This window comes from Myotis daubentonii, chromosome Y, assembly GCF_963259705.1.
Source record: "Myotis daubentonii chromosome Y, mMyoDau2.1, whole genome shotgun sequence".
NCBI lineage: Eukaryota > Metazoa > Chordata > Mammalia > Chiroptera > Vespertilionidae > Myotis > Myotis daubentonii.
The window spans coordinates 110,323-131,881 of record NC_081862.1 but is presented as its reverse complement, the minus strand read 5'-3'; the positions used below and the strand labels follow the sequence as shown (position 1 = coordinate 131,881).

Here is a 21,559-nt window from a genome sequence, read left to right as displayed (position 1 = left end):
AAACTCGTTAGTCGGGACACTCGTAAGTCAAGGCCCCACTGTATAGTATTTTAAGTCTCAGTGAAAGCAATTAGATAAGAAGAAAGAATCCAAATTAGAAAGAAAGAAGTAAAACTATCATCATTTGCAGACAACATGACACTATACAGGGAGAACACTAAAGATTCTACCAAAAAAATACTGGAAGTTAGAATTAAATTCAGGAAAGTAGCAGGATACAAAATTGATAGTCAGAAATCACTTGCCCTTTTATATACCACTAGAGGTCTGGTGCACAAAATTCGTGCGGGGAGAGAGGTAGGTCCCTCAGCCTGACCTGCACCCTCTCGCAATCCAGGATCCCTCTCGCAATTGGAGACTCGCTGGCTTATAACCACTCACCTGCCTGCCTGCCTGACTGATTGCCCCTACCCACTCGCCTGCCTGCCTGGTCGCCCCTAACCACCTCTGCCTGCCTGCCTGATCGCCTCTAACCACAGCTGCTTCGTCCAGAAGGTCATCCAGAAGATCATTTGGCTAGCTGGTCTAATTAACATATTGTGCTATTATTTAATTATAGATACTGAACTGTCAGAAGGAAGAATTAAGGAAAAAACCCTATTTGTAAGTTTTTTAAAAATTAGATACCTAGAAATGAATTTATCCCAGGAAATAAAACGCATCTGCTCATCTACACTAATAAAAGAGAAACATGGTAATTGGCGTACGACGATACCCTTTTCATTGGCTAATCAGGGCTATATGCAAATTAACTGCCAACTAAGATTGGCAGTTAACTGCCAACAAGATGGCGGCTAATTTGCATACGTAGGCACAATGCAGGAAGGCGAAAGGGAAAGCAGGAAGAAGCCCCCTGCCACTGACAGTGATCGGAAACCCAGGGGGGAGCTAAGAGCTGGGGGGCAGGGCAAAGGCGGCCCTGGGGCCCCCCAGCCATGATTGCAGAATCAGGCGCCTTTGCCGCCCTGGCCAGTGATAGCAGGAAGTAGGGGTGGAGCCAGCGATGGGAGCTGGGCACGGTCGAAGCTGGCAGTCCCGGGAGCTAGGGGTCCCTTGCCTGGGCCTAAAGCGGAGCCCACGATCGCGGGGCCGCTGCCGCTGCGGGTCCCCGCTGCCCGAGCCGGACGCCTCAGCCAGAGGCGTTAGGCCTGGGCAGGGGCAGAGCCCGCAACCGCGGGGAGCTGGGGGTCCCCTGCCCAGGCCTGACACCTCTGCCGGAGGCCTCAGGCCTGGTCAAGGGGCCGATCCGGTGATTGGTGATCGGAGGGTGATGAGGGTCAACTCCTCTGGCCGAGGCATCAGGCCTGAGCGGGGGGCTGAGCCGGGGATTGGGGGGATAGGATGGTCCCCTTGCCCAGGCCTAAATCCTGGGTCAGAGGCGTCAGGCTTGGGCGGGGGGTGGAGCAAGCGATCAGAGGGAGATGGGGGTCCCCTGCCCAGGCATGTGATCGGGGGGAGATGGGGGTCCCCTGTCCAAGCCTGACACCTCTGTGTCAGGCCTGGGCAAGGGGCCTATCAGGTGATCAGAGGGTGATGGGGGTCGACGCCTCTGGCTAAGGCATCAGGCCTGGGCAAGGGGCAGAGCCAGCAATCGGAGGGGTCTGGGGGTCCCCTGCCCAGGCCTGACGCCTGGGCCAGAGGCATCAGGCCTGGGCTGGGGGCAGAACCAGTGATGGGAGGAAATGAGGGTCCCCTGCCCAGGCCTGACACCTCTGTCAGAGGCGTCAGGCCTGTGCAAGGGGCCGATCCTGCGATTGGAGGGTGATGGGGGTCAACGCCTGAGGGCTCCCAGTATGTGAGAGGGGGCAGGCTGGGCTGAGGGACACTCCCCACCACACACACATACCCAGTGCACGAATTTCGTGCACCGGGCCCCTAGTAAAATTATAAGACACTGAAGATACAAGTAAACAGGTATATGTCATGCTCATATTTAGGAAGAATTGGCAATATTATCCAAAGCAATCTACAAAGCAATGCAACACCTATCAAAATACCAATGACATTTTTCACAGAAAATAAAACAAAATATCCTAAAATTTGTAGGAACCACTAAAGACCCGCAAATAGCCACAGCAATTTTGAATAAGAATTACAATACCTGGCCGAAACCGGTTTGGCTCAGTGGATAGAGCGTCGGCCTGAGGACTGAGGGGTCCCAGGTTCGATTCCGGTCAAGGGCATGTACCTGGGTTGCAGGCACATCCCCAGTAGGAGATGTGCAAGAGGCAGCTAATCGATGTTTCTCTCTCATCGATGTTTCTAACTCTCTATCTCTCTCCCTTCCTCTCTGTAAAAAATCAATAAAATATATTTAATAAAAAAAAAGAATTACAATACCTGATATCAATCAATACTACAAGGCCACAATAATCAAAACAGCACTGAACACAAAAGAGAGCACAGAAATAATCCCATGCCTATATGGTCAATTAATATATGACAAAGGAGACAGATATACTATACTATGAGGTCAAAACTGTCTCTTCAATAAATGTTTTGGAAAACTGGATGTGTAACCAAAACTGGTTTGGCTCAAGAGGATAGAGCAATCGGCCTGCAGACTGAAAGGTCCCAGGTTCGATTCCGGTCAAGAGAACATACCTGGGTTGCGGGCACATCCCCAGTAGGAGATGTGCAGGAGGCAGCTGATTGATGTTTCTCTCTCATCGATGTTTCTGGCTATCTCTCTCCCTTCCTCTCTGTAAAATATCAATAAAACATATTTTTTTTAAAAAAACTGGATGTGTAAAGAAAACATAAGTAAAACTAGACCACCCTCTTACATACAGAATAATAAACTCAAAGTTGAATCAAGATCTAAATGTTAAACTAGCAGAAAACTTGTAAACAGTGACTCTTTTTTTTTTTAATCTGCACCAGAGGAATTTTTCCCATGATTTTCAGACACAGCGGGAGGGAGGGAGGAACAAGGTGGGAGGGGAGTGAACATCAGTGTAAGAGAGACCTATGGATTGGTTTCTTCCCATGTACATGTGTCCCAACGGGGGCTGGAGATGGAATCTGCAACCCTTCAGCCCACTCTAACTACTGAGAAAACAGGCCAGGTTAGCAGTAAACTCTCTGACATTCCTAGCAGTACTTTTGGGATATGGCAAGAAAATCAAAGAGAAAACCTACATCACACTAAAAAATATTTAGCAAAAGAAACCATTTACAAAACAAAATGACAACATACTTAATGGGAGAAAGCATTCAACAATGATGTATCAGAGAAGGAGCCAATATCCAAAATTTGTAAACAATTCATATAATTTAATACCAGGGAAATAAATCTGAAAAATGAGAAGCTTAGTCAAGCTTGCAAAGTTGGTGAACATATGAATTTCTCCCACAACCACATCAAAATTGGAACTAAACTACATCATTCAGAACCACTTGAAACCTAGTTAAACAGAAATCTTATAATTAAGGATAAAAAGAAAAAACCATATAGAGACTTGTAGGCCTGAGAGAGCTGAGGCAGTGGCTGGTCCCACCACAACATGGTGGGATATCTCAGCTGCAGAGTCGTCCTCCCCCACCCCACCTCCCAACCCTCACCCCCTGGTCAGGCGTCCCAGTCCCTCACCAGGCCTTCAAGCCCAGGGTTCCAGTGCTGTTAGCGTGAGGGATGCAGCATGGAAGGGTTACGGAATGTGGGAGGGGGAGGGACTGCGGCCTAGAAAAGGTTACCGATTGTGTCAGGGACAGGAACCATGGCAGAGAAAAATTGCTAGATTGTCTTAGATTCGTCTTAGCTAAGCTTGCACCCGTATAAATCAATGTGTTATGATTAAATCCAGCCAGGTGTGACTCCGTTTACCTCCCCTTTGTGCTTATGAACTTACTGTGAAGTTCTAAGGAACAGCTAATGAAATGCTTTGTATTTTTTTAACACTATTTTGCTATAAAGGATCATATTGCACCCTTGGTCTCTGCCACATGCTGCGAGGCTTCCCAGAGGGGGAAGATATGGGCTGTGGTCAGCTGGCCAGCTTAATAAAGGCTCTTAAATTTAAATTCTGAGTCGGTGGTCTATCTCGCTGAGCTAACCCATAACATTTGGAGGCCCCAGTGAGATCCCAGGCAGGGGTGAGAGGGACCCCCTATTTAGGGCAGGAGGCTCTCCCCCGGCAGGGGTGAGAGGGACCCCCTATTTAAGGCAGGAGGCTCTCCCCCACTTATCGCTGGGCACTCAGCGAGATACCCCACACCTGTGGAGAATGACTACCAAGGAGGCCTCCAGTCTCCGTCCCGGGTCCCAGGGAACGGAGGAGACTCCACCCAAAAACTTGCAATTTGGAAACCGTGCCACCGGGACTCTCAAGAGAGGTAAGGCCAGGTCGTTAAACAGGAATTGGGACGTCCCACGGAAGGACCTATACGGAGGGCTGGACGCAGCGGTACTCCTGGTCCTGACCCGCGGCCACGACAGTGGCCAGGGTCCCTGGTTCATGTGGCTATAGGCTGCACCGGGTTTGTCTGTCTGGTGTGTGTTGTCTGGTATTTTTTGTCAAAAAGTCGTCTGCTTCTGTGTGCACCCTGCTGCAATGTTTTTTGAAAAATTTTCAGGACTTCAAGGAGCGAGCTGCAGGTTCCGGGCAACCTTAGGTTGCATTTGGCTGGTTTGTTTTGTCTCTGTTCTTTGTTGTCTTTGTCTTTGTCAAATGGGATAGAGTCAGTCATCTTCGTCGACCCCCTACCAGTCAGGCCCACTCTGGGTGAGTGGAAGGGGAGCTTGATCACCTCCCGGGAAGCTATAGAGCTCCCTCAGGAATTGGGAAATTGTTAGGAATTGGGTGGATTGTTTAAACTCTGAGTGAATGTCTGGTGAAAGTGTGTGAGTGTGGAGGGAGGGGGCCTGCCCTCTCCTCTCCTTTATGTGGCTCCACGACTTCCCGAGTGGGCCCCAACCTGCGGTTCCACGATTCGTCATATGGCATAACGGTGACTCACCCCCACATGGAGGTGACCAGGCCTGGGGTTTATACGGGCGCACCTTAGCTAAGACGAATCTAAGCTCCCAAGGGACGCGGCCAGGCGGGCATCTGAGTGAGGATCTGTGAAAACAGGTCACCCCCACCCTTGTCTGTCTCTTGCCACCGATCATCATGGGGTCGGGACAAAGTTTATTTGTGTAGGACTAGCTAAATTACTACAGAGAAGGGGGGCTGGATACAGCTCCAGCCTGGGCTAGTCTACTAAGAAAGTATAAATCATTACTGGTCTGTGTGAAGTAAAAGCTACTTTGATTTATTCTGCTTTCTGTTGATACGCTTGGCTGAACATTTGGGCTGGACCCGGGATAGTCTGCAAAAGTCTCTTGGCAGCCGCGAGAATTATTTTTCTCAGAGTCTTTTGCTCACTATTAAAGGGGAATCAGCCCACTTCGTTAATAAAGATTTCTGTCTATCAATTGCTCTTACCTAGGTTGTAAATTTACTGCATTAAACTGAAGTTCTGGAGTAAATTTAAAGGTTATAATGTTAATGCTTTTAATTTACGATTCTGTGAATGGGAGTGGCCCACTTTCCAGGAGGGGTGGCCGGATGCAGGGTCTTTTGATCTGACCACTGTCTACCGGGTCCATTATATCATATACGGCCGCCCAGGGCATCCTGATCAAATTCCTTATATTCATGTTTGGATTGACATATTGTCCAAGAAACCCCGGTGGATGAGGGCTTGCCTTCTGAGAGGAAAACTGGGACAGAGACAGACAATTCTTTTGGCCGGGCCCCAGAAGGGAAAGGCTCCCCGGTCCTTCAGGGAGAGCAGGAAGAGCCCATTATCCGGCCGCCCCCTATGGTCCCCTGGCGCCAGATCCGGGTGAGCCCCAGCCTCAGGCCCAGGCCACGCCACCAGCTCCGGAGCTCCTACCTCCCCCAATGCCAATTGTCTTCCCTCCGGACCCACCGACAGGAGGGGTTTTGTCGTCCTTCAACCCCTTCAGTCCTTCCCATACTAGACAGGGACAGCGTATAGAGACAGAGTGAGAGGGTGAGAGAACCTGCAGGACCCTGGGACATCCACCAGTCCTGCAGTTCCTATGTTGCCACTACGGCAAGCCGGCCCTCTAGATCTGGGGCCAGACGGGCAGCCCTCTGAGGATGCAAGGCGGATCGAGACGCTATTCCCCAGCTCCAGACTAGATTGGGGAGTGAATGATCAAAGAAGGGGGAGCTGGATGCCTGAGCTGCCTACAGTGGCCCTAAAGCAGCAGCAGCAGCGAGAAAATGGAAAACAAGCAGAAATTTACCTGACACTAGAGCTGCCCCGCTGCTGCCCAGTGAGAAATGAGTGTTTTACAACAAGCAATACAAGACTTAGGCCTTTGGCTTGCAGGCTACAGCAGTTAAGCCAGAAGCCAGTGACTGGTACTAGCCTTCCTACAGCCCCAGGAATAGAGCAGCAAGCCTGGGATCTATGAAAGCTGAAAACAGAGCTAGTAAAAAGTCCCTGTTTGCAAATGTGCTGAAAGGGTTTAGTACTTGTTGCTGCTGGAAGAAATGGGGCTGATATCCCCTTCCAGTGCACTCCCTTCGAAGAGGCCTGGTCGCTACTCTGCCATAAAGGGGACTGGTAGGAAGACAAGGAAAGCAGGGCTCTATAACTAATAAACAGGGTTAACAAAAGGGCAAAGAAAAGGGTACTCTCCCTGGACCTGGGAACCATCAGGACTTTGGAATTCTCCGAGAGAGGAGGAGTCTGACTCAGAGACTGGCCGAAACCTCATTGGGTTAGGAGGACCGGAGGCTGCATATTGAACTTATAGCCTGCAGTTTGCTAGTCAGAGGTCCAAGGCCAGTTGTATAGGGGTTAAGCTACCTGTGTACAGCAAAACAACTTTCTCCTGTGCCAGAATACATTTTAAGAAAACTGGAAACTGTATGTATAAATAGAAGAAGAACTGGCTGCAATGCACAGCCCTAACAGTAGCCTGCAGAAAACTGTATAATAGACTCAGATGATGCCTGCATCTTCATGGACATAGCTCCAGAGAGACAAGGACAATTTTGCCTTATGTGGGAAGGTCAAGAATAGACTTTAGTCACCTCCCTAAAATGTATAGTCCTACCATATGTCATGTTTAGTAGCAGAAGATTTAGCTGCCTGAAGCGGCCATAGTGCCAATATTATATTTCATTGTACTAATGTTATATTAACCTTTGATTCTCTTACAGGTTTGAATGTAGCTGCAGCTGCCAGTAGTTGCTGTAGACTGGTGATGGTCTACAGTCCTTAGTAGTCTTTGGGAGTAACTGGCTAGTGTCCAGTCTCCCACACTGAGGGCCATTGTTATGGCTATGTGTTAGCTGTCCAAGAAGGGGGCCTAGCTGCTGAGAGGGCAGATGCCCAACTGGGCAAAGAAGGATACCCATCAGGTTTTGGTCTCTATTGAGAGACAGTTGACAGTTAGCAACCTGTATAGTCTTGCAGGCCTCTACCAGCACTTATATCTGGGAGAAAACTGCCTGTTCAACTCTTATTCTGCTACTGGCTCTGTTCCTCAGGCCAGGCTGTAGTGTGTGCCCTCTTCACTTTCTGTAGAAATGATTTCACAACACGAGTGCAGGTGATTTTTAGTATATGTTTATTAAAACAGGACAATGAAAAAAAGGAAAGACTTAGTGTAAAAGAAACAATAGGAGAAAGCCCAGCTGGTGCTCTGCTTTGGCTTTCTTGGAACATTATACAAAAGAAGTGAGCCAAGGTGGGGCTGGTCTAGCTCACTGGGAAGTGAGGGTCAAAGTGACAGTTTGAGCCATGGTGGGGTTGCTGTTAGCTTACTGAGAAGTGAAGGTCACAGTGACTGAATGAGCCATGGTCAGGCTGCCGTTAGGTCATTGGGAATTGAAGCTCACCATGACACTGAGCCATGGTGGGGCTGCTTTAGCTTACTAGGAATTTAAGGTCACAGTGACAGAGTGAGCCAAGGCGGGGCAGCTGTAGGCCTGTGTGACCATGCCCATGTCAGGGGTGGCACAAAACATCAACTGTAGGAAACTGGGGAAGGCCTGTCTAGAACAGAGGAGGTTAATAAAGTGGTGAATATACAAAAAAACTTCTACAGGACTTTAACAGAGAGATCGACAACAACACAGTCATAGGAGGGGACACTGGATCAAATGGATTTAACAGACATTTATAGGAAATTTCACCACAAAGCTGCAGAATATACATTCTTCAGAATATACACAACGGTAGACCACATGTCAGGACACAAAACAAGTCTCTACAAGTTCAAGAAGATTAAAATATCAAGCAACTTCTCAGATCACAATGGAGTGAAATTAGAAATTAATATAGTAAATACACCCAAAAACATTAAACACCTGGAGACTGTGGACAAAAGGGGCCACATGCTGACCTGACAGGCTCAGGGGAAGCCTGCATGGCAGTCTTGCAAACTCGGAGACCTAAAGTAACCACAAAGGATGGTCTGAAATTAAACTTTAACTAAAAGCAGTTATGGTGGGCAGTTACATCCTGGGCCAGTATCTTCACTGACAAGGTCAACCTTTACCTTAACTGAGCCTATCTGTCTTTTTGCAACTATGATAACATACCCTTGAAATGTCTGGGTAACTTGTGACTTCCCTGTATCTGGAGCCCCTGGGGCACAACCAAATGTGCTGGGCCCCAGGACAGATACCACAGATTCCTTCGTCATCATGTTAATTGTTCCTGCACCCACCTAAGTATGTGCCCATCATTTTACTTTTTATCCAATCCCAGGGGTTTCCCTGCTTTGCTTATCACTCCTCCTTAATCTATCACCAATGAATTTCATGTAACCCACCTATGTCCCTCCTTTGATTGAAATGTATAAATACAAATGTAACCCCACCATTCTCCGGAGCACTATCTCAATTCGTTGAGGTTCTGCTTCCCGGCGTATGTCGACAGCTTGACTCAAATAAACTCACAAAAATTCTTTACAAGTTTCAATGGTTTTTTTACATTAACAAGACTAAATATCATGTTATTAAACAATAAATGGGTTACCAATGAGATGAAAAAAGAAATCAAAAACTTCCTGGAAACAAATGAAAATGAACACACAGCAACCCAAAATCTCAGGAACAACAGCAAAAACAGTTATGAAAGGGAAACTCATAGCACTACAGGCATATCTCAAACAACAAAACAAAACAAGAAAAATCAGTAACAAACTATTTAGCCCTACAACTTAAAGAACTGGAAAGAGAAAACCAAGAAAAGCCCAGAGTAAGTATAAAAAAGAAAATAAAGAATACAGCAGAAATAAATGACATAAAGACACACACACACAAAAATTAATGAAACCAAGTGCTGGTCGTTTGAAAGGAGAAACAAAATTGATGAACTCATTAGCCAGACTCATCAAGAAACAGAGAGGACCCAAATAAATAAAATCAGAAATGAATGGTGAGAAGTAACCACTTACAGCACAGAAATACAAATTATTATAAGAAAATACTACGAACAACTATATGCCAACCAGCTGGACAATGTGGATGAAATGGACAAATTCCTAGAAAAATACAATCTCCCAAAACTGAATCAGGAAGAATAAGAATACCTGAATAGGTCAGGAACAAATGAAGAAATCGAAGCAATAATCAAAAAACTCCAACCAAACAAAAGTCTGGATCTGGGTGGCTTCACCGGGGAGTTTTACCAAACATTCAAAGATCTAACACCTATCCTCCTCAAACTATTCCAAAAAATCCCAAAGGAAGGAATACTTACAAATTCTTTCAATGAGGCCAGCATTATCCTAAGTCCAAAACCAAATAAAAATACTGCAAAGTATTATAAGTACAGGCCAATAGCCCTGATGAACACAGATGCAAAAATCCTCAACAAAATATTAGCAAATCAGATCCTGCAATATATTAAAAAGATCATACACCATGACCAAGTGGGATTTATTCCAAGGATGCAATACTGGTAAAATAGCTGGAAATTAAGAAACATAATACATCACATAAACAAATTAACAGACAAAAATCACATGATCATATCAATAGACCAGAAAAAGCATTCAACAAAATCCAACACCCATTTTTGATAAAAACTCTCAGCAAACAGGGAATAGAGGGAGCATATCTCAACATGACAAAGGCCATATATGACAAATCTACAGCCAACATCATACTCAATGGGCAAAAACTAAAACCATTTTCCCTAATAACAGGAGCAAGACAGGAATATCTGCTTTCACCACTCTTATTTAACACTAGATGTCCGGTGCACTAAATTTATGCACTTGGGCGGCAGGAGCGGGGGTCCCTCAGCCCAGCCTGCATACTTTCGCAGTCTGGTAGCCCTTGGGGGATGTCCGGCTGACAGCTTACTCCCACTCTCCAGTGGGAGCGGGTCTAGTCCAGCAGTTGGACATCATTAGCACTGCACCTGCCAGATGTGAGTCCAGCTCAGGGCTTCTGGCTGAGCAGTCCTCCCCCTGTGGGAGCGCACTGACCACCAGGGGGCAGCTCCTGTGTTGAGCATCAGCCCTGTGGTGGGTCAGTACAAGCCATAGCAACCAATTGTTCCTCTATTTGGTTGATTTGCATATTAGCCTTTTATTATATAAGTTGGTACTGGATGTCCTAGCCACAGCGATCAGACAAGAAGAAATAAAAGGCATCCAAATGGGAATGGAGGAAATAAAACTCATTATTCAGAGGTGATATTGTACTTAGAAAACCCTACAGACTCTACCAAAAAACTACTAGATTTAATAAATGAATTTGGCAATGTAGCACGATACAAAAATCAATACCCAAAAATCAATGGCTCTTTTACACACCAATAATGAATTCTCAGTAGGACAAACTAAACAAACAATCCTATTTATCACTGCAACAAAAAAAATTAAGATACTTACAAACTTAACACATTGTATGCGGGAAACGTATTTATACGTTTTATTTATACGTTTTACATTGACTGGTAGTAGAGCGTAGGACACGTATTAATACCTTTTTTATAGACTAGCGGTAGAATGCGGGTAACGTATAAATACGTAAACTAAAGTTATCGTAATTTTACTGAACGTTGCCATTTGCACAAAAAATTAGCAAAAATGGCCCACGCCACCTGTTGGCACGCGATAAAAACTACCCGCAAACAATGTGTTAAATGAGAAGGCAAAAGTCCTGTACTCACAAAACTATAGGACCTTGAAAAAAGAGAAGAAAATATAAACAAATGGAAGAATAAATTCGTAGAATTAACATCATTAAAATGTCCATACTACCCAAGGCAATCTACAGACTCAAAACAATCCCTATTAAAATACCAACAGCATATTTCACAGATCTAGAACAAATACTCAAAAACTGATATGGAACCAATGCTAATGGTTGTCTTTCAGAAAGTAGAACAAAGTTGGAGGGATCACAATACTAGATTTCAAGTTATACAACAAAGCCACCATAATAAAAACAGCCTGGTACTAGCATAAGAACAGGCAAATAGATCAGTAGAACAGAGACCCCAGAAATCTACCCAAACCATTATGTTCAATGAATATTTGACAAAGGATGCAAGAGCACACAATGAAGTCAAGATAGTCTCTTCAGCCGAAACCGGTTTGGCTCAGCGGATAGAGCGTTGGCCTGCGGACTGAAGGGTCCCGGGTTCGATTCCGGTCAAGGGCATGTGCCTGGGTTGCGGGCACATCCCCAGCGGGAGATGTGCACGAGGCAGCTGATCGATGTTTCTCTCTCATCGATGTTTCTGACTCTCTCTCTCTCTCCCTTCCTCTCTGTAAAAAATCAATAAAAAAAAAAAGTCTCTTCAGTAAATGGCACTGGGAAAATTGGACAGATATATGCAAAAAGATTAAAGTAGGCCACCAACTTATACCATACACAAGAATAAACTCAAAATGGATAAGACTTAAATGTAAGCTGTGAAACCATAAAAATCCTAGAAGAAATCTCAGGCAGCAAAATCTCAGATATCTCTGGGAGCAGTATGTTATAGATACATCTCCTAAAGCAAAGGAAACTAAGGAGAAAGGAAAAAAAATGGAACTACATCAAAATAAAAAGCTTCTGCACATCAAAAGAAACCATCAACAAAATGAAAAGAGAGCCCACTGTATGGAAGAACATTTGGTGATGATACATCTGATAAAGTATTAATATCCAAAATGTATAAGGAACTCATGCAAATTAACAAAAGAAAGGCAAACAATCCAATTACAAAATGGGCAAAGGACCTAAATAGACACTTCTCCAAAGAGGACATGCAGATGGCCAAGAGACATATGAAAACATGCTCAAAGTTACTGATCACTAGAGAGATGCAAATTGAAATGACAATGAAGTATCACCTCATACCTGTTAGAATGGCTACCATAAACAAATCAACAAATGGCAAGTGCTGTCGAGGATGTGGAGAAAAGAGAACCCTAGTACACTACTGGTGGGGATGCAGATGGATGCAGCCATTAAGGAAAACAGTATAGTTTCCTCAAAGAATTAAATATGGAACTGCCATTTGACCCAGCGATCCCACTTCTAGGAATATATCCTAAGAAATCCGAAGCATCATTTATGTTCATAGTACTCCTATGTTTATAGCAGCGCGATTTACAATAGCTAATGTCTGGAAACAATCTCTTGCCCATCAGTAGATGAGTGGATAAAAATCTGTAGTACATGTATACCATCAAATACTATGCAGCAGTAAAAAAGAAGAATCTCTTACCCTTTGAGACAGCATGGAGGGGCATGGAAAGTATCATACTAAGTGAAATAAGTCAGTCAGAGAAAGGCAAGTATTATATGACTGCACTCATATGTAGAATCTAAGTAACAAAATAAACTGATGAACAGAGTACATCCAGAGACATGGAAGCATGGAACAGATGTGGAATCTCAAGAGGAAAAGTAGGGGAGGGTGGGAGGTAATCAACCAAACACCTTATATGGATATATGCAGAACCCATGAACACAAACAATAAGGGGTGCTTAAGGCCTGGGACAGGCTGGAAAGAACGGGGGAGCAAGGAAGGGAAGAAGGGGCGGCATGGCACCAGACTGGAGGGGGTCAACGGGTTGAAAATAGGTAATACTTCCAACAATAAAAAGTTATAAAAATATATATATATATAGTGCCCTAGCCGGTTTGGCTCAGTTGATAGAGTGTCAGTCGGCAGACTGAAAGGTCCCAGGGCATGTACTTTTGTTGAGGCACATCCCTAGTAAGAGGTGTGCAGGAATCAGCTGATGGATGTTTCTCTCTCATCAATGTTTCTAACTCTCTATCCCTCTCCCTTGCGCTGTAAAAAAAATCAATAAAATATATTTTTTTAAAAAAATATATATAGCAATTATAAAAATAATTGTACCTAAGAAAGAGAACACACTAAAACTCTAAAAACAAAACCTACAAAACTAACCCAAAAAGTAGGAAACTGACAAATACTGTAGATTTTAATCTGATATTTAATGAGAATAGAACTACTACAGAGAAGAACAATAGGGAATTGGATGTGTCAAGATGCCCAGTGAATGCCTAAAACCACAGTTAGCACCAAATCTTATATATTACTCTTTTTTGCCTATGCATACATACCTATGGTAAAGTTTTACTTTTAACTGGACACAGTAAAATACTAACAAAAATACAAAATAGAACAATTATAACAAAATACTGTAATACAACTTATGTTAATGTGCTCTCTCTCTCCTGAATAATTTAATTTTCAGTACAAACTTATTCCTGAATCTAGGTAAGCATCCCATAACTTGCAGTAAATAGTGTTGTTTTAATGGATCCCTTGATGAAATTATCATACAGGCTCAATACTTTCTGGAACACGTTGCAATCAATCACTACTCATTTTCCATTCATGTCTTTCACCCAAAACATAATGCCTTTTCCATCTTAACCAAGCATTTATCGTAAACCACTAGAGGGCCAATGGACAAAAATTCGTGCAAGAGTAGGCCTTCCTTCCCCTGGCTGCCAGCACCAGCTTCCCTCCAGCACGCAGGACCTGGGTAGCTTCCCTCTGGCAACCGACGCCAGGCACCCAGGACCCAGGCTTCGCTCGGGCCCCGGCTTCCTCTGGAAGGAAATCTGGAATGACACCGGGAAGGACGTTGGGTCTAATCCGCATATTACCCTTTTTATTATTATTATAGATTGTTATCATAGATGGTCGTGACTTTCTATTGAATTTATTGGGGTAACATCCTATCTAATAAAAGAGAAACATGGTAATTAGCGTACGTCTGCTACCCTTCCAATTGGATAATCAGTGAGATATGCAAATTAACTGCCAGCCAACATGGTGGCTGGCAGCCAGGCAGCTTGAAGCTAACATGAGGCTTGCTTGCTTCAGTGATGGAGGGCTCCAACGTTCCCTGCCTGCCTTGCAGGCCTCTGGGCTTGCAGTTTGAAACATTGTTACAAATATAGAAACTAAACAAAACCCCAGAAACCTGCTTTCAGCTGGCCCAGGATCTCAAAGCTGGAGTTGATACAGTGTTTCGATTATAGAACCCAAACAAACCAGATACCTGCTTTTAGCAGCAGAGGCCTCAGAGCTGGAGCCAGAGCGAAAGCTGGCCCAGAATTTAAAAAAAAAAAAGAAAAAAAGGAGCAGTTGGGAGCTTCAGTCACCCACCAGCCTGAAAACAGCCCTCAGCCCCTCACCCAGACTGGCCAGGCACCCCAGTGAGGACCCCCACCCTGATCCAGGACACCCTTCAGGGCAAACCAGCAGGCCCCGACCCATGCACCAGGCCTCTATCCTATATAGTAAAAGGGTAATATGCCTCCCAGGACCAGGATCAACTGAGCTGAGAGGCATCCCAGCACCGGAATCAGTGTGACAGGGGGCAGCGCCCAAACCCCCTGATCGCCCTGCGGCTCTGTGTGTGACAGGGGCAGGGCCACAACCTCCCTATCTGCCCTGCTCTGTTCATGACAGGGGAAGGCGCCCCAACACCCTGATCAGCCCTGCTCTCTGCCTGATTGGGGGGAGCTCTCCAACCCCCTGATCGCCCTGCGGCTCTGTGTGTGACAGGGTGCAGCGCCCCAACCCCCTGATTGGCCCTGCTCTGTGGGTGATAGAGGGCGGCGCCCCAACCCCCTGATCCACCCTGCTCTGTGTGGGACAGGGGGGAGCTCCCCAGCCCCCTGATGGGCCCTGCTCTGTGGGTGACAGTGGGCAGTGCCCCAACCCCGATTGGCCCTGCTCTGTGCGTGACAGGGGGTGGCGCCACAACCTCCCCATCCACCCTGCCTTGAGTGTGACGAGGCAGTGCCCCAACCCTCCAATCGGCCCTACCCTGAGCGTGACTGAGGGTGGCATCGAAACCTCCCAATCAGCCCTGCTCTGTGCATGACAGGGGACGGCGCCCCAACTCCCCAATCGGCCCTGCTCTGAGCCCGACCAGGGGCTGCACCTAGGGATTGGGCCTGCCCTCTGCCACCCGGGAGCAGGCCTAAGCCAGCAGGTCCTTATCTCCTGAGGGGTCCCAGACTGCGAGAGGGCATAGACCGGTCTGAGGGACCACCCCCCCCCCCGAGTAAACAAATTTTTGTGCACCGAGCCTCTAGTCTATAATAATAATAAAGCATAATATGCTAGTTAGACCAGACAGCCAAATGATCTTCCGGAGGTCATTCCAGACGTCCTTCTGGATGAAGCCACAGTTGCAGGGGTCAAGGCAGAGGCAGTGAGGGCCATCAGGCAGGCAGGTGAGCAGTTAGGGGTGATGAGGCAGGCAGGCAAAGTCCCGGATTGCGAGAGGGATGTCCAACTGACAGTTTAGACCCGAGAGGGTGTAGGCCAGGATGAGGCACCCATACCTACCCCGAATTTCATGCACCGGGCCTCTAGTCTACAATAATAACAGTGTAATATGCTAATTAGACCGGATGTCCTTCCAGACAACCTTCCAGACGAAACCTGGGTGACAAAGGCCGAGGCAGAGGCGGCCGAGGCAGAGGAAGCCACCACGGCCACAGGGGCCAAGGCAGAGGCAGCCACTGCCACAGCAGGGGCCAAGCCCCCTTTGCATAAATTTCATGCATCAGGCCTCTAGTTGGTTAATAAAATTGACGGGTTTCAGGTTTACAACTCTATATTACATCATCTGTATGGGGCACTGTATATTCCAGGGGTGGTCAAACTTTTTGACTCGAGGGTCACAATGGGTTCTTAAACTGGACCGGAGGGCCGGAACAAAAGCATGGATGGAGTGTTTGTGTGAACTAATATAAATTCAAAGTAAACATCATTACATAAAAGGGTACGGTCATTTTTTTTTTTTTTTTTTTTTTTTTTTTAGTATTATTCATTTCAAACGGGCCGGATCCGGCCTGCGGGCCGTAGTTTGCCCACAGCTGGTATATTCACTACCCCAAGTCAATCTTGTATCAACATTTCTCCTTTCCTGTCCTTACCCTCTTCTAATTTCCCCCACCCCACTTTCCCTCTGGTAGTCATCACACTATCTATGAGGTAATTTTTGCTTATTCCCCTCAAATTTTTCTCACAGCCCCCAAACCGTCTACCCCTCTGACAACTGTCGAGGTTTTTCTCTGTAACTATGCGTCTCTTTCTATTTTGTTTGTTAGTTTTATCTTGTTCATTAGATTACACATATAAGTGAAGTCATATGGTACTTGTCTTTCTCTGACTGGCTTATTTTATTTAGCATAATGCTCTCCATGTCCAACCATGATGTCTCAAAAGGTAAGTGTTCCCCAGACAACACAACCCCTTCATTTTCTCAATCCTGACCCGAGGATATTTTTTACATTGATTTTTAGTGAGGATGGAAGAAGGTGATGGAGGGGAGAGAGAGACCTCAAAATGAGAGAGCCAGATCACTCCTACAGCTGTTAGGGAATGAACCTGCAATCCAGGTACCTGCCCTTGACCAGGAATTTAAACAGTGACCCAGGTGTGTGGGCCAATGTTCCAACAACTGTGTAACTCAGGCCAGGGCAAGAGTTCCCTTTTTTTTAAATGGCCAAGTAGTATTTGATCATGTAAATATATGGTCATGACTTTTGCAATTTCAGGTGCAACAGCAAAACTAAACTTCTTCATTTTTCACAATTTAACAGATAGGAGCAATATGTATTTTTACTGAATGTTAGCAACCTCACTATACCAATTTTTTTTAACATATTTTATTGATTTTTTTACAGAGAGGAAGGGAGAGGGATAGAGAGTTAGAAACATCGATGGGAGAGAAACATCAATCAGCTGCCTCTTGCACACTTCCCACTCAGGATGTGCCGGCAACCAAGGTACACACCGTTGACCGGAATTGAACCTGCAACCCTTCAGTCTGCAGGCCTACGCTCTATCCACTGAGCCAAACCGGTTAGGGCCTCAGTATACCAATTTTATTTTTTCCTTCATAAGGTCAGATCTTTCACTTTCTCAAAAAAAAAACAATTGCTCTGATAACTGATATAGCTAGCTACTGACTAACATGCAGATTACATACACAGAATGAATATTTAGAACAAAGACAAAAATAAATCCTATATGAGATGAAGTGGGATAACACAAGATTATCACTAGGTTACTAGAATGGTGCATAATTTAAAGCTTATTACTATTTATTTCTGGAATTTTTCATTCAATATTTTCAGACCACAGTGGATCACTGGTAACTGAAACCAATGAAAGCAAAACCACAGATAAAGGGGGATGTACTTGCTGAAACCGGTTTGGCTCAGTGGATAGAGCGTCGGCCTGCGGACTGAAAGGTCCCAGGTTCGATTCCAGTCAAGGGCATGTACCTGGGTTGCGGGCACATCCCCAGTGGGAGATGTGCAGGAGGCGGCTGATGGATGTTTCTCTCTCATCGATGTTTCTGACTCTCTATCTCTCTCACTTCCTCTCTGTAAAAAATCAATAAAATATATTTTTAAAAAAAAAAGGGGGGGGGTGATGTACTAGAGTGTGTAAGTACAAACTCTACAGTAGGGAGGAAAGAAAGAAAGCAAAGAAGGAGAGGAATATAAACATAAAAAGAACCCAGCCTAGCTGGTTTGGCTCAGTGTATACAGTGTTGGCCTGCGGATTAAATGTTTCCGGTTTCAATTCTGGTTAAGGGCACATGCCTGGAATGTGGGCTCGCTCCCCAGTGGGGAGCATGCAGGAGGCAGCAAACCAATCATTCTATCTCATCATGGATGTTTCTATCTCTCCCTCTCCCTTCCTCTCTAAAATAAATAAAAATGTATTTATTTCAAAAGAAACCAAATTGAAAAATAAGTGGTAAACTGACCTCTATTTTTCAGATATCATGGTCTTTTAAGTAGGATATATAAAATAATCCACACAAAAAACTATTTAAATGGAAGAATTTAGCAAGGCTGTTATTACAAAATATACAAGTCAGCTACAATTCTACACACTTTAGAATAAACGTTTAAATTAATGGAAAACAATGAAAACAACTATAATAAAACTAGAAATCCAGTGCATGAGAATTCATGCATAGGAGGAGGGTGTCCCTCAGCCCGGCCTGCCCACTCTCACATTCCGGGAGCCCTCAGGGGCGGGAGGCAACCCAGCGATCAGGAGAAGGCAATGCCCCCATCACACTTCTGCTGATGCCACTGCCTGCAGCACAAGCCTCAGCCGACCCAGGTTACCTGAGCCTCAAGCAGCCCTTGGTGGCTGGGCATCCAACATCCGAGGCTAGCCTGCACCTTGGGCCCACCCTGGGCAGCTGGGCAGCTGACATCCACCTCGGGCAGGCCCTGGGCAGCTGCGGGGCTGAAGGCAGGTCCAACTGCACCATGTGCCTGATGTCCTCCTGGCTGGGCTGAAAGAATTGTGTGACTCTGGCGACAGGTGCACAGAGCATCCGGACCCACCAGGTTCAGCCACACAACACGTCTGCCACTTCCTGCCCCCTGGCAAGGCTAAAAGGATTGGGGGACTCCAGCGGGGCTGAAGGAACTGGACTCCGACGTCTTGTGGCTATGGGTGCTGCCACCTTTGTGACAATGTGATGGTCAATTTGCATATTCCCTCTTTATTAGATAGAATATGACTCAAATATGTATATGTTCTCTATGAGACAATATTCAAATTCAAAGGTACAAGCAGACTACAAGAAATAGTATGCAAAGTGTATACTGACATATGATACAAATAAACAATGGGATAGAATGGGAAGTCTAGAAATAAGACCACACATCTATAGCCAAGAGACTTGTGACAACATTCAAGACCATCCAAATGGAGAAAGAATAGTCTTCAAAAAACAGTGCTAAGACAACTAAAGATAGCTACATAAAAAATAATGAAGTTGAAACCTGATATGACACACAGGAAAGCTAACTCAAAATGATCAAAGCTGTAAAAATAAAAGTTTTAACTATGAAACTATTTTTTTAATGATATAGAAATAGGGATCTTCATACACTGGATATGAGACTGTGGCATGGCTCTTTGATTGACCATCAACCTATGAGCGAGGAGGAGGTCACAATTTGATTCCCGGTCAGAGCACATGCCTGGTTTGCAAATGGATCCCCAGTGTAGGGTGTGCAGGAGGCAGCCAATCAATTCTCTCTCATCACTGATGTTTCTCTCTCTCTGCTTATCCCATCCTCTCTGAAATAAATAAAAATGTTTTTAATTAGTCTTATAGATCATCAAAAATATTAAATTACTATTTAACCAAGGAAATTCCATTCCTAGGTACATACACACAGACACACACAAATATGTATTCTAATAAAAATATGTACACAAATTTTCACAGCAGCGTAATTCATCATTGCAAAAGGGTGAATAAAAATGTTCATCAACAAAAAATCCTATCTAATAGAGTAATATGCAAATTGACTGTCACTCCAACACACAAGATGGCCGCCCCATGTGGACACAAGATGGCCAGCAGGGAAGGGCAGTTAGGGGCAACCAGGCCAGCAAGGGAGGGCTGTTAGGGGCGACCAGGCCAGCAGGGGAGGGTAGTTGGGGGCAATCGGGTCAGCAGGGGAGCAGTTAGGTGTTGATCAGGTCAGCAGGGGGTGGCAATTGTAGGCGACCAAGCTGGCAGGGGAGGGCGGTTGGGGGCGACCAGGCCAGCAGGGGAGGGCAGTTGGGGGAGACCAAGCCAGCAGGGGAGGGCAGTTGGGGGCGACCAGGCCTGCAGGGGAGGGATGTTGGGGGCAATCGGGCCAGCAGGGGAGCAGTTAGGCGTTGATCAGGCTGGCAGGGGAGTGGTTAGGGGGTGATCAAGCTGGCAGGCTGAAGTGGTTATGGGCAATCTGGCAGGCAGACAGGCAAGCGGTTGGGAGCCAGCAGTCCTGGATTGTGAGAGAGATGTCTGACTGCGCGTTTAGGCCCAATCCCACAGGCAGCAGACATTCCCCTATGGGTCCCCTGTTGGAGAGGGTGCAGGCTGGGCTTAGGGACATACCCTCCCTACCGTCTCTCCCCCCCCCCCCCGTGCACGAATTTAATGCACAGGGCCTCTAGAGGAATATAAATAAAAATTAATATCCACACACTGGAATTTACAGCCATAAAAATTAATGAAATACTTCTGATACATGGTTCAGCAAACATACTAAGTTAAAAAAGAAAGTCCAGCCCTAGCCAGTTTGGAGCATTGGCCTGCAGACTTAAAGGTCCCACGTTAAATTCTGGCCAAGGGCACATACCAGGGTGCAGGCTTGATCTCCTCTCTAGTAGCATGTGTGCAGAAAGGAGGCAGCCAATCAATGATTCTCTCTCATCATTGATGTTTCGATCTCTCTATCCCTCTCCCTCTCTGAAATCAATAAAAATACATATAAAAAAGCAAGTACAGGCTAATAAAATATTTAGAAACAAAAGGTAAATTAATGGTTGCTATGATAGGGGTCATGGAGAATCAGAGAGAGAATATGGGGTTTCTTTTACATCTATATATATAAAAGGCTAATATGCAAAGTGTCCCCTTGGGAGTTGGACCAGGAGACCGGGAGTGCAATCAGTTGTTATGACATGCGCTGAACACCAGGGAGTGGTGCGGAATGAAGCAAAGACCCCAGCCAGTAGCTGGGGAAGGGAGGCCCGGGCCAGCAGCACAAGGCCCCATCTGCCCTGATCACCAGCCAGGCCTAGGGACCCTACCTGTGCTCACATTTCGTGTACCGGGCCTCTAGTATAAGATAATAGTCAAACTGATTGTGGTACCACTTACACAACTTTGTGAATATATTTCCACTGAATTATACTCTTCAAATTGGTGAGTTTTATGATAGGTATGTTTTCATTATGGTGTTCTAAATAATAATATAAGTTTATACAAATATTTTTGGATTAAGTAGTCTTCATTATTCATTGTTTCTCTGCACTGCAAGTAATTCACAAAACCACCAATGTTCTTACCTGTAATAGGGGTCAATACACAGCCTTTAAAAGTCAATAGGTAACCTAAAATTTTCCTTTCATTCACACAGCATTATATAACTGATACTCATATTACTTATGTCTGAAATGGATATTACCCTGGCCGGATGGCTCAGTTGGTTGGAACATCATTCCATACATCAAAATGTTTGGGTTCAA

The 21,559-nt window shown here is 45.4% G+C and overlaps 1 protein-coding gene across 6 annotated transcripts in view; it reads right to left on the bottom strand.

The window, feature by feature from the left end:
- LOC132225560 (histone demethylase UTY-like) overlaps positions 1-21,559 on the bottom strand; it is a 300,626-nt gene that overhangs the window by 222,636 nt on the left and 56,431 nt on the right. The window lies entirely within an intron of this gene.